The sequence below is a fragment of the Hypanus sabinus genome, chromosome 4 (genome assembly GCF_030144855.1).
Source record: "Hypanus sabinus isolate sHypSab1 chromosome 4, sHypSab1.hap1, whole genome shotgun sequence".
Lineage (NCBI taxonomy): Eukaryota > Metazoa > Chordata > Chondrichthyes > Myliobatiformes > Dasyatidae > Hypanus > Hypanus sabinus.
Genome location: NC_082709.1, coordinates 47,909,252 through 47,922,612, shown reverse-complemented (window position 1 = coordinate 47,922,612; position 13,361 = coordinate 47,909,252). Strand labels below are relative to the sequence as shown.

The following is a 13,361-nucleotide window of genomic DNA, read 5'->3' as shown; positions in this document are numbered from 1 at the left end:
GCATTGCTCCTTGAAGTTGTCCTGGATACTGTGGAGATTGGTGCCCTTGATGGAGCTGACTAAGTTTACCACACTCTGGAGCATACTTTGATCCTGTGCATTAACAACCCCCCCCCCCCCCCCACCATACCAGATGGTGATGCAGCCTGTTAAAATGCTGTCCGCATATACCTATAGAAACTTGCAAGTGTCTTTAGTGACATACCAAATCTCCTGAAGCTCCTCATGAAGTGTATCTGCTGTTGTGACTTCTTTGTAGCTACATCGATATGTTGGGTCCAGGATAGATCCTTAGAGATATTGACACCCAGGAACTTAAAGATGCTCGCTCTTTCCATTTCTGATCCTTCTGAGGAGTGGTGTGTGTTCCCTCATCTTACCCTTTCTGAATTCCACAATCAGTTCTACGGTCTTAGTGACATTGAGTGCAAGGTGGCTGCTGTGACACCACTGAACTAGCTGATACATCTATTCCTGTATGTCCTCTCATCACCAATCTGCAATTCTATCAACAATAGTTGTATTAGCAAATTTATGGATGGCATTGGGGCTGTGCCTAGCCACACAGTCATGGGTGCCAAGAGTAGAGTAGTGGACTACGCACACATCCCTGAGGTATGCCAGAGTTGATTGCCAGTGAGTTGGAGATATTATTTCCAATCTGCTCAGACTGTGGTCTTCGGTTAGGAAGTCGCGGATTCCGTTGCAGAGGGAGATACAGAGGCCCAGGTGCTGGAGCTTTTCGATTAGGAATGATTGTGTTACACTGAGCAGTAGTCAATAAACATCCTGACATAGGTATTTGTATTTTCCAGGCGATCCAAGGCTGGGTAGAGAGCCAATGAGATCACATCCGTCATAGACCTATTGTGGCGACAGGCAAATTGCAATGGGTCCAGGTCTTTGAGGCAGGAGTTGATCCTAGCCATAATCAACTTCTCAAAGTACTTCATAACGGTAAATGTGAGTGCTACTGGGCAATAGTCATTAAAGCAGCTCACCTGCTTTTCTTGGGCACTGGTAAAATTGTTGCCCATTTGAAGCAGGTAGGAACTTTCGACTGTAGCAATGAGAAACTGAAAATGTCTTTGAACACCCCCACCAGTTGATTGACACAAGTTTTCTGAACTCATTTGGGAGTGAAGCATCACAGCCATTCAAGATGTTAGGTTTTGCTTTGTAGGAAGTAATGGCCTACAAACCCTGCCAACGTTGACTTGCATCCAATTCCATCTCAACCTCATTTGGAATTGTACCTTTGCCCTTGAGATAGCCCTCAGCAGGTTGTCATTGGTTTTCTTGTACAGTCTTGTTGCCCAACTTAAATGCCACAGATGTAGCCCTTGAAGGACTACAAACCAGGTTTATCAGCGGCTTCTGATTTAGGTACGTACAGTAAGCTCGCGTAGGTACACACACATCCACACAGGTTTTTAATGAGGTTAGTAACAGCTGTAACGTACTTATTCAGACTCGAACGTGGGTCCCTGAATGCAGACAAGTCCACCAATTCAAAGCAGTGCTGCAAGCGCTCCTTTGCCTCCCTTGTCCATACCTTCTTGGCCCTCACTACTAGTGCTTCAGTCCTCAGTCTCTGCCTATACTCAGAGAGAAGTGCAGTAAGTGATCAGACTTTACGAAGTGTGGGCGAGTAAATGCTCTTGATGGCTGTATAACAGTAGTCCAGTATGTTTGTTCCTCTGGTACAACAAGTAGGCTTTTTCAAGCTGACATGGTTAAAATCCTACAAAATGACTGGTAAAGCCACATTCCAGAAGGAGAGGGGCAACTGTTTTGTTTACAGTCTGACCATCAGGAAGTTTGTGGTGATTTACCTATATTCAGTGTGTGAAATATCTACCAGTAATTGAAGGGGCCTTTCTCACCACCAGCCAAGCAGAATTGGTGCTTGCTTGTAAGTTTTGGTGATGATACATTCGGCCAAATGCTTGGAAAACCTCCCCACCGATCACTTTTCCTGCAGGGCTCTTCATTCATCCAGATTACTCTGTATGTGGGAGTTTCCCTTGTAACTGTGGGAAATGCAGTAGCTGCCCTTAATCTTCACCCTTCCCACCGTACAGGAATCCAAACGGTGCATCACTCTGCTCACCTGTATTAGGTATGGGGGGGGGGGAGGTGAATGGACAAACAACCTCTGATTTGGTGACTGCTTTGCAGAATACTTTCATTCATTTTGTGGGGACGATCTTGATTTTCCTGATGCCTGTTACTTCAACTTTCCACACTGCTGTTACTCTGACCCTTCTGTCGTCATCCTCTGTTTTGCTTCACTTACTTCGAATGTAAGTGTGAGGAACAGCAGCTCATCTTCCACTTTATATCCACGGCACATTATATCCACGAGCGTTAACAGTTTTGAATACAATCTTTTTCACAGAGTGGCTGTAAATTTGTTTCACTTTGCTGTATCGCATTTGTTCGAATTGTCTGTTCCTAATGTAATTATTACTTTTGCAACTTTGATCTGCACTTATCACAGATATTCTCTTCACTCACTCACTCCCCCCCCCCCCCCCCCACATCCCCATCTGCAAATTAAAACGTGCTAATTTCCCCACTTTTCCTGTTCCGATGAAGCATTGACTTTTCTTTTTTCTCTCCAGTGATGCAGCATTGTAGTTGTTTCTTTTGTGTGTGTGTGTGACAAATACTATATCAGATATCTGGTATATCGGGAGAGGACTGATTTGGTGCCAGAGTCTGTTCTGGGAGTTTTGGATTTGATCAGGATGGGGTGATGGTAGTGTGAAGGTGTTTGAGAGCTGGGAGAGAAATTTGAAGAACTGTGGAGATTATGAAAGTCAAAAGCTTGATGGACTTGGTTAGGAAGTACGCTAAGTATTATTGACGCAAAAGGAAAGGTACAGTGTATCATGTCAGTTGTGACTTGCTGTCAAAGTGGTGTTCCTGATTTGATTTCCTGTCCCTAACCCTGATGTCTAATAAAATAATATCCAGAGTTGCATGGATGGAGATTTCCTTCTTGCAGTAGTTAGATGTACATAAATCTCCTATGACCATCTGACTGACATTGATGAATATAATCATTAATAGATTTGGTTATGATAGAAACAGGTGGATGAAAACATGTTTTGCTCAATGTGAATCAAAGCTACAGTTATAAATCTTAAAATACTTCTGGCAGAAAAAAGTGAGCAACTCCAGCTATCGTTTAAAATAGGTTTGTTCTGATGTTCTTGCAGATTTTGTTTAAGTATATCTTGGGCTTTAGTGACATTTGCAAAGCCAACATTAAATGCCAGTTCCTCATCCTAGAAGGATTATTGAACTGAACTAGAGAATAATTTATTGAACTCAATTTATTCCCCAGCTGTTGTGGTGTGACTCAAACTTTGATTTTGTGAACTAGGGGCTTGGAAACAAAGGTCCATAGTTCAGTAAATTAACCACTATGATACTGCACCTTGTAGCAATCCCAACAAACCTGGAGTAATTACTGTATATTTTAAATATAGGTTTGTTCAAATATTAAGGTGTGTATTGAAATGCTACTATTGCTGGATAAACTTTGACTGTGACTTTTGTAGTTAGAGTATAGTTTCCCACCATGTTTTAAATGATAGCTAGGAATGGGCAATAATATTACCATAGCCAGCAATACCAACATCTTGCATAAGATAATATTAGTTTGCTACTTTTGCTGATGGAAAATTAGCACATACTCTTGACAGCAAGAATTTGTATTCTTATTTTATTTAAATATAAATTAAACACTGCAATTTTTGCCAGTGAAGTTGATCTATGTTAGTTTTCACATTTACTATTAATGTTTGTTGTAAAGGAAGCCCTAGTGTTTTTTTGGGCCTGAGACTCTACACGAGGTTATGTGATGCATGTTTCAATGGAAAAAGCCCTTGAGTACAATTTTCAAATAGAAAACTTATTTGTCATTATAAACAGAATATTTCCATTAGCTCCTTTTTATGGGTGACCAACGTTGCAAATATTTTCCAGTGAACTTGACTTGTGGTTTTCACATATCATATCGAGCCACAGCATAGCCTTGTTTTTATGTAACATCTTTAAACCAACGATTTGGTTGATTCGTGCTTCAGCTAGGTAATCAATAGTGCTCTTTAATACTATCAACGGTAATTAAAGTCAAAGTAAATTTAAAATTAAAGGTTGAAAGACAGGGTCACAATTTCTAAGTATTGGCCTTCTTGCCAATATGATTCCCTAGGGCAGTGCTAAAGTCAGCCAAATTATCTGTCTGTTGCCCTGAAGCTTTATCTGTGTGGTTTAATGCTGTCCTAATGAAATAAGAGCGATGACCTGCACTAACAGCTCTCCCACTAGCTCTACGGTGTTTAGAAATGTTTTGAAAATCATTTTTGATACTGCATGAATAGTGAGTAACAAAAAAAAATTAGGCCATTATTCTTGACATACATATCCGTCCAGTTGTAAGAGCAACACACACAAAATGCTGGAGGAACTCTGAAGGCCAGGCAGCATCTATGGGAAAGAGTGCCGTTGACGTTTCGGGCTGAAATCCTTCAGCAGTCCGGCTGAAGGGTCTTGGCCTGAAACATTGCTTGTACACTCCTCCATGGATGCTTCCTGGCCTGCTGAGTTCCTCCAGCATTTTGTGTACGTTGCTTGGATTTCCAACAAGATTTCTCTTGTTTGCAGTTCTAAGAGTCTTGTTTCAAAAAAAAATGTAGATTGGAGCAGATGAAGGCCACTCAGTCAATCAAGCCATTCAGCGAGATTGCACTTGATCTGATTGCAACCTTAGTTCCTCTCTGTCCACACTAACTTTTCACCTGCCCAATAAATATTAATCTGCCTCTGTCTTAAGATTTTTCAAAGATTTTGATTCCACTACCTTTATGGAGAAGAATTTCAAAGCTTGAAATTTTGAGGGAAGGAGTTTTTTTAAAAAAACTGCATTCTCAGACTTAAATGATAATTCTGTAGCGATGTGCTACACACAGCGCTGAAGTAACGACACGCAGTTGGTAAGTTGTTTCAAGACTAGTTTATTCAAACTTCCCGACGCTGGCATTTAATCCCTAGCGCCCGCCCTCTCCGGGCAGAAATGACATCAGAGGTGCATTGCCAAAGTCTCCCCCTGCGTGCTGGCTATTTGTGAGCCGGTTCGCCTAAACAGAAAGTGGGTCGCCACATAACCCCCCCCCCCCCCCCAAGAACCGGAGATACACCCTCCAATGTCCACAGTCTGGATCAGCCTCTGTTTGGGAGGTCTGCCTCTGCGCCGCGGTGCCTGAACCTCAACCGGCTGTGCCAAGTTCACATGGGCTGGTTTGAGACGGTCCACTGTAAAAACCTCCTCTTTCCCCCAATGTCCCAATGTCCAGAACATGCGTGGACCCGTTGTTGTTGATCAGCTTGAACGGCCCCTCGTACGGCCACTGTAGCGGTGCCCGGTGTCCGCCCCTTCGTACAAACACAAACTTACAGTTCTGCAGATCTTTGGGTACATGGGTCGGGGTCCATCTGTGCTGTGAAGTCGGTACGGGGGCCAAGTTGCCGAGCCTCTCGTGTAGTCTGTCCAGGACTGCTGCAGGTTCTTCCTCTTGCCCCCTTGGGGCTGGTATGAACTCTCCTGGGACGGCCAGGGGCACGCCGTACACCAACTCGGCCGACGAGGCATGCTGATCCTCTTTGGGCGCTGTGCGAATTCCAAGCAGGACCCGGGGAAGCTCGTCCACCCAGTTAGGTCCTCTCAGGTGGGCCATGAGAGCCGACTTCAAGTGATGGTGGAAGCGTTCCACCAGTCTGGCTAGTTTGTCCCAGACGTACAAGAGGCTGTCCTGGTGGCCAGCCGCCCTAGACATTAGTGGCAGTTGGCCCTGGCCCTTGCAGGGTGGGCGACAACAGCAGGCTTCTGTGCCCCACTGCTGGTGGTAGAAACACTACTGTTCACTGTCCTCCTCACTCCTGCCTGTGTGTGTGCACCCCCCTGCAGGGCCTGGTCTGGTCCACTGTTGGGCGCATGGCCTGGTAAACTGGCCAACGGACGCCACGCTTTCCCTCTTGGCTTTCCACAGCACATCTGCCCGGGCCGCCACCTTCCAGGAGTCGCTGAAATCTGCGTCGGTCAGCAGCAGGTGTATGTCCTCGGGCAGTTGCTCTAGGAACGCTTGCTCGAACATGAGACTGGGCTTGTGTCCATCAGCTAGGGCCAGCATCTCTTCATCAATGCTGATGGCAGTCTGTCTCCCAAACCGTCCAGGTGAATCAGGCGGGCACCTCACTCATGCCATGAGAGTCCAAAGGTCCTAACGAGCAGCGCTTTGAATGCTTCATATTTGCCTTCTTCCGGGGGTGACTGTATGAAATCCACAACCTGGGCGGCCATCTCCTGGTCAAGGACGCTCACCACGTGATAGTAACGTGTGGAATCAGAGGATATCTGCCGAATCTGGAACTGGGCTTCTGCTTGGCTAAACCACACGCGTGGTCGCAGCGTCCAGAAAGTTGGCAGTTTTAGCGAAACTGCGTGGACAGATGAAGAGTCGGTCATCTGTGGTCCAAATCCCATTTGGACTGTCGGGGTCACCAATGTAGCGATGTGCTACACACAGCGCTGAAATAACGACATGCAGTCGATAAGTCATTTCGAGACTAGTTTATTCAAACTTGGCGGCGCTGGCATTTAATCCCTAGCTCCTGCCCTCTCCGGGCAGAAATGACATCAGAGGTGCATTACCAAAGTCTCCCCCCGCGCGCTGGCTATTTGTGAGCCGATTCGCCTAAACAGAAAGTGGGTCGCCACAGTTCCATGTTTTTAAACAGTGACCATAATACTAGATTTTTAGCCCACTGGTTTAACCATTCTCTCTGCATTCACCCTGTCAAGATCCCTTGCCATCTTTTATGTTTTAATCAAATCACAAGAACACAAAATAGGAGTAGGTCTCCGAGTTCTTCAAATCTACCATTCAAAGTGATCACGACTGATCTAGCCTAGACTTAAACTTCTTTCCTACAGCACTGAATTCCTCAATTTTTCAAACATTTATCTGATTCCACTTTTTAAATGTTCCAATGATTTAGCTTCCTTGTCCTTCCAAGACGAAGAATTCCAGTTCACTATCTGTTTCAACAGATTTCTACAGCTGTTTTTTAAAAAAAATTGTTTCTCCCTTCTCGCTCTTCAAAACTTCAGTGGATTCAAGCTCAACCTGTCCAACCTTAAAGCATAAGATAATGCACCAATTCCCAGTATTCATCTAGTAATTCTTCTTTGAACCAGTGCATTAAAATCCTTCATAAATAAGGAGACCAGCAGTAATCCAAACAGGTTCTCACTAGTGCCCTACTATAACTGCAGCACAAAATCCCAAACTATATTCCATCCTCCTTGCAATATACAATATCATTCTTTTACATTTTCTTATTACTTTTTGCTACGTACAAACCATTTGTGAATCATGCACTTAGAAACCAGGAGCTTCTGCATGTCAGAGCTTTGCAATCTTTTGCCATTTAGCAATATACTTGTCTGTTTATCCTATAAAAATAAGCAATATACGTTTTTCATGTTTTGCTTCCTTTTTCCAATCTGTCTTTTCTATTTTTGTTTGGTAGACTCCTTATTTTCTTCACAACTTGCAATCCAACTTAACCTTGAGCTATCATTATATTTAACAATTGTTATCTATGTTGAGTCCCCGGCACTGATTCCTGCAACACACCATTCATTATCTCTTGACATCCAGTCTGAAATAAATAAATTGTAATATTACAGCTTTCAGGAGAGTTCCTCATCTACACTATCATGTAATTGCTTCTAAATTTATTTTCCTTAACGTACTCTTCCTGTGTTCACAATCCACACTGTTGCTCTTTGTTATCAAAGTCCTGCAATTCCCTACTCAAAAAAATTATGGAAGCACCTTTTCTGTTAAAGGGGGTAAAGGGGTGAGTTTTAAGGCTGGCCTTGCCTGCATTGCTCCCAAAACTCAAGTATGACATTCTTTATAAATAACATTTCTATGTTTTACAACTGTCCAACTTGTTATAAACTAACACGATTAATCCCTGAACATCAGTGAGACAATCAATTTACTGGAATTTTTATCTAAATTTCTTCTGAATTTTATGATATCAGAATTAGTGGGACTTGTGTTGTCAAGTTTAAAAATATATATATATATATATATACAGTCAGCCCTCCTTATCCATGAGGGATTGGTTCTGGGACCTCCCGTGGATACCAAAAAACGCGGATGCTCAAGTCCCTTATATAAAATGGCATAGTATTTGCATATAACCTACCCACATCTTCCTGTATACTTTAAATCATCTCTAGATTACTTATAATACCTAATACAATGTAAATACTGTAATGTTTAGGGAATATTGACAAGAAAAAAACTGTACATGTTCCTTTCACTCACAAGACAAGCAGCAAATGAGCAAGATGCGAGGCGAACAATGATCAAGCAACAAGTAAAACTTGTAATACCTGTACAGTAGTTGTTACTCTGTCTTGTTTAGGGAATAAGAATGCTTTGCAGGAGGCTAAATAATACTATAGTCAGGAACTGTGGAGGTTGAGGGCAGAAGATCTTCAAGTATTGAAAGTCGAGACTTCAGAATTGCAGATGCTTTAGTTAAAGACTTTGTTATAGGAAGCTGTCTCTTTTTCTTTGCATCATCAAATAAATCTTGCAAGGTAGCCTTTCTCTTCTGAGTTTCTTGAGCTCCTCTGGGAACACTGCTGCGGTCGTGGCATTAGCCAATGCCGATTCTCCTGTCATCTTTACTTTCTTGAGGCTGTAGCGCTTTACATAGCCAGCCAGCCATCCCTTACTAGCCCTAAACTCTTTTCTCTAGCTCTCACCAACCCCGCTTAAACTCTCATCAACAATGCTCGAACAATGAGTGCTGGAAGAGCAGTTCTGGGTTTTCTTGATTCGCGGTTGGTTGAATTCGTGCATGCGGAACTCGCGTATAAGGAGGGCTGACTGTATATTGTTGTAGTTCGGAGTATGCAAGCCCTGCAGGTCCAGTCTTAAGGTTCTGAATTTTGTCTGCCTACTGCTCCGACTCCATGTGTAATTTGGTGTTTTGTCTGCCTATCCCTACCCTGCAATGTCACTCTGAAACTTTGTCGGTAGATCCCTTACAGTCCATCCTTCCCTGAGAAGCAACATAATAATGTTTAGGGTGGTTTATGATGTGCCATTAGTAAAGAAAACATTCAAAAAATGTGAAGCACAATGAACCTGACATACTCATTGTCAAATTTAAATGGAAAAACTTACCAATTAAAATTAACCCTGATGAGTCGCTTCTAATGTTTTTGATATACTGTGGGTTAGCAATATTTTAAAGCCAGTAGTGCACTCGGTCTCTTAAAATCTGGACGGACGATGTATCAGACTATAGAAAATGCATTTATTTGTGGCAGTGATGTTACTGGGTAATGTGAGATGAAAATACCCAGAGTAGTATAAAATTATGTGGGGTGGCAATAGATGGCTTGTTCTGCTATATATTGTTAGCATTATTGATATAATTACATCTTATTTAAAAACTAGAATTTAATTCTTTTGTGTAAAAGTTTAGAAACTGAAAATGAGATTTTGTAGAATAACAATGTTAAAAAGCCACCCTGAAGTGGAAAAAATATATAAAGCGAGCAATCGCAAGCTTTTCGTAGCTTTGACTTTGCTACTGCTTGAATGGAAGCTACAGTTGAATTCTGACCTTTTGTGGGGAGAACGTGCTCAGATTAAATATCTTTTAAATTGCTGCTTTGATACTTCTGTATGTTTCTTAGGTAAACAAGTTGCATTTAGTTATGATTTATGTGACCTTACCAGTTTACACAGTTCTCCATTTCATAACATCCAGCTATTGTGAGGTTTCCTGTGCAAAACCGGTTGGTTATCTGTGGAGCTTTGGCCAATGCACCTGTGCAAATTAGTTATATTATTAATATACAAATCACATTTGTTGTGACACCATGGGATATTATAATATCACCAATTTTCCTGCTCCCACCTGATGGTGCCCCTGTTGACAATAGAAACCCAGAAATAGTTCAAAAATGAAATTGTGCTATGTACGGTAATCTTTGGACTTGTCTTGAGCTGCAGAAGAATGTTTTTTGAGGGTCTTCAACTAATGAACTATATACGAAACCTAAGTATGCTTTTATATAAGTTCTCATTCCTGTGGCCCCCTTTGTGTAAAGAATATCAGATAAGACCTTGAAAATATTTTAAATTAAATAAAACTTCACAGCCTTGTACACGTGCAATGAAACACTAAAATGTATTGAAAATATGTACAGATATGCTGTTTCAATTGATTTTTTTTCTTGGACTGAGGGAAAAGTATCTAATGTATAAAATACATCATACTTTTCTATATCTGCTCTGACCCTTGTCTTCTAATATATTTTTCAGTATGAGACTTCAGTGGTGTTTTACTGATATGTTTACTTTTGGCCCAAGTCTGGATAAAGAGGCAGAAAAGGAATTACTTTTCATCCTCTCCACCCTTGGGACTCCATACCCCCTCCATACATCATCAATCATCTATTTAATTGCCATATTGTGTCAGTGATATTTTTCAAATTAAAATTGTGCTAATTATTGCTTATTTACATAAATGCACAAAACTACCTGATTTTAGAGACTTCTGATAGTTCCACTGCTTAAAAAACTTTCACCAATATTGTGGCAAGTGTTGTCTCCTCTCTGGACAACTTACAAATGATGTAACACGAGTGAATCTGCAGATGCTGGAAATAAATAAAAACACAAAATGCTGGCAGAACTCAGTAGGCCACACAGCACCTATGGGAGGAGATGATGACGATGTTTCGGTCCGAAACCCTTCATCAGGAGTGATGAAGGGTTTCAGCCCGAAACGTTGTCACTACCTCCTCCCATAGATGCTGAGTGGCCTACTGAGTTCTGCCAGCATTTTGTGTTTTTACCTACAAATTATGTAGCTTCCTCTGGAATTTTAGAAACAGCAAAAGTGGTTTGAAGAAAATATTGAGAATACTTTTTGTTGTCGTTTAAAATGCAAATAATTGCATGACCAATTATTCTCTCTTGGCCACTACCATATGTAATTTTCAGGTGAAGCATTGTCTGACAGTGGGGAAATTGATCCAAGGTTCATTTGATTTTACGTTTTAAAGCCATTCATTCTGTTGTCTAAATCATGACATTCTTTATCCAATATCTCTGGGAGTGCCTTAACCAGAATGACTGCAGCTGATTTTTAAAATGTGTATTTTCCCAGAGCCTTTTCAGGGCAATCGAGGATTGCCAAAAAATTTTGCCGTTAAAAGTAATGCAAACATCTCAACATCAAATAACATTTTTAAAAAAGTTGTATTGCATGTGTCATAAGGGGCAAAACAAATTCCCTATCAAGATTGATATTGATAAAAGGAGGAACACATAGAAGATGGGAAGGAGCATAAGGCAATTTATAATTCAGTGCACAGCAGAGTGGGCCGTTGCTGTACCTACATAGATGGGAAGTGGTAATTGGAGCACAAATTCTGTCTAGAATAGGTTGTGGTTTTAGTTTCGATCTGCCACATGCCGTGTGTTATAATGTGCAGTTTGTTCAACTTGTCTTGATGTTGAAAATACCAGCGTATATAATTTTAGCTTTCATACTTAACAAAGGTCTAGATTTAACCCTGCCCTTTAAAATTTGCCTTCTATGTCTCATTCACTTGTTCTAATTTTTACAATAGCTTTTTCCATTCCCAGGCTGAACTTGATTATATTTCTTAATGTTATTTACTTAATGTTTGTTGCATGTACCCTGAAAAGGAGCATGAACATTTACATACCGATGCTGATTCCTGCCAGTTCCAATAACATGCAAATAACTTTTATTTGAAAGTAGTCACATTGAAAATGTCCACACCCCTTTTGTTGGGGTTTCCTTAAGCTGTTATTAGTGGCAGCCATTTCCTTTGCTTAACCTCCAACTTATTGCTGCCAACAATGTTCTTCCCCATTCATCCTACAGATTTTATTTTTTTGACAAATCATTTTCCCTAGTACGTTGTCAATATTTACAATATGCTTTCCCCTTGGAACACTCTGTTCTTCTGTCTTCCTGTCACCAGAGAATAAGAGCAGGAGTAGGCCACTAGGCCCCTCAAGCCTTTGCGGCCATTCAGTATGCTGCTGGATGTACTGTATTGGTCTTGTCTCCTTCTTTGCACCAATTCTCCACATCTCTCAAATCCTTGATTTTTGTCCTTTTGTCCTTTGATACCTCACCTCATTTAGTGAACACGTTAGGCTTAGAGTCTAGATAATTTTGGCATCTAGATTATTCCAATCCTGCTAAGGCTTCTGAATAACTTAAACTAACTTCACTGATTAAAGGATAGGCATTTAAAATTTTGTATCACTTATTATGATCATGATGCCTCCACTTCCCATTTACAAAATTATTTCATCCATTAAATTGTTCTTGAGAAGCTAAACTTGTCAGATAGGGTAAGAATGATTTACATCAGTATCCAAACCTTATATGGCATGGTTGTCTCTAAGCTGTCCTCTGAAATGGCTCAGTGAGCCTCTTAGTTTTTGAGTGAATAAGTAACATAATGTGTTTTTTTTTGTTACAAATCACTCCTTACTTGATGTCTTCCAGCCTGGTTTGGTGTAATTGTTTGTTATGATGTAGTCAATTAAAGGAGACAAGTTTTTCACTGCTTTGCTGACCAACTACATTTGAGCCCAGGACTAATGATAACCGTGCCCAAGTATCACCCAAGTAGTATCTTACATTTTATCTGCTTCTTCTCCCCACCCCCACCCAAATTCCACATTTCCCTCTGTGTTGGTTTTTTTGGTATGGTATTCGATGTCATTTCATGGTCTCAAAACAGAATTTGAATATTTTACAAAATTAAGTGGTTGACTGAATGGCCTAAATGTCATTTGCATAAGAGATTGAAGGTGAAAAGATCAGGTGAGCTTAAAATGCATTTGGAAGAGCTTGTAAGGAACTTGACCAAAGCTTTTTGTAAGGGAAAAGGACTGTTTCAATGCTGTATGTTCAGAGATTTTTTTTTAATGCCACATTAGCCTTTACATTTTTTTCCTCACTTCCATTTTCTTTTTACTTAGTGATTTAGACATTGGCAGAGGATTGTGACAGGAATCAAAATTTGTATTTATTTAATCTAGTAAAGTAAAATCACTAACAGTTTTGTATCCTGTTCAGTTCTAAAGCACTTATTTCCCTCATAAACTGATATATTCCTCTCTCATTTTACGAATATATCTTGAGTCGTGTTTGCTAGAAAAAAAGACAACTGAATACACGTTGCTATAATGTCT

The 13,361-nt window shown here is 40.9% G+C and overlaps 1 protein-coding gene across 3 annotated transcripts in view; it reads left to right on the top strand.

The window, feature by feature from the left end:
* The window catches only part of LOC132392730 (diacylglycerol kinase beta), a 521,872-nt gene that overhangs the window by 64,614 nt on the left and 443,897 nt on the right, over window positions 1–13,361 (top strand). The window lies entirely within an intron of this gene.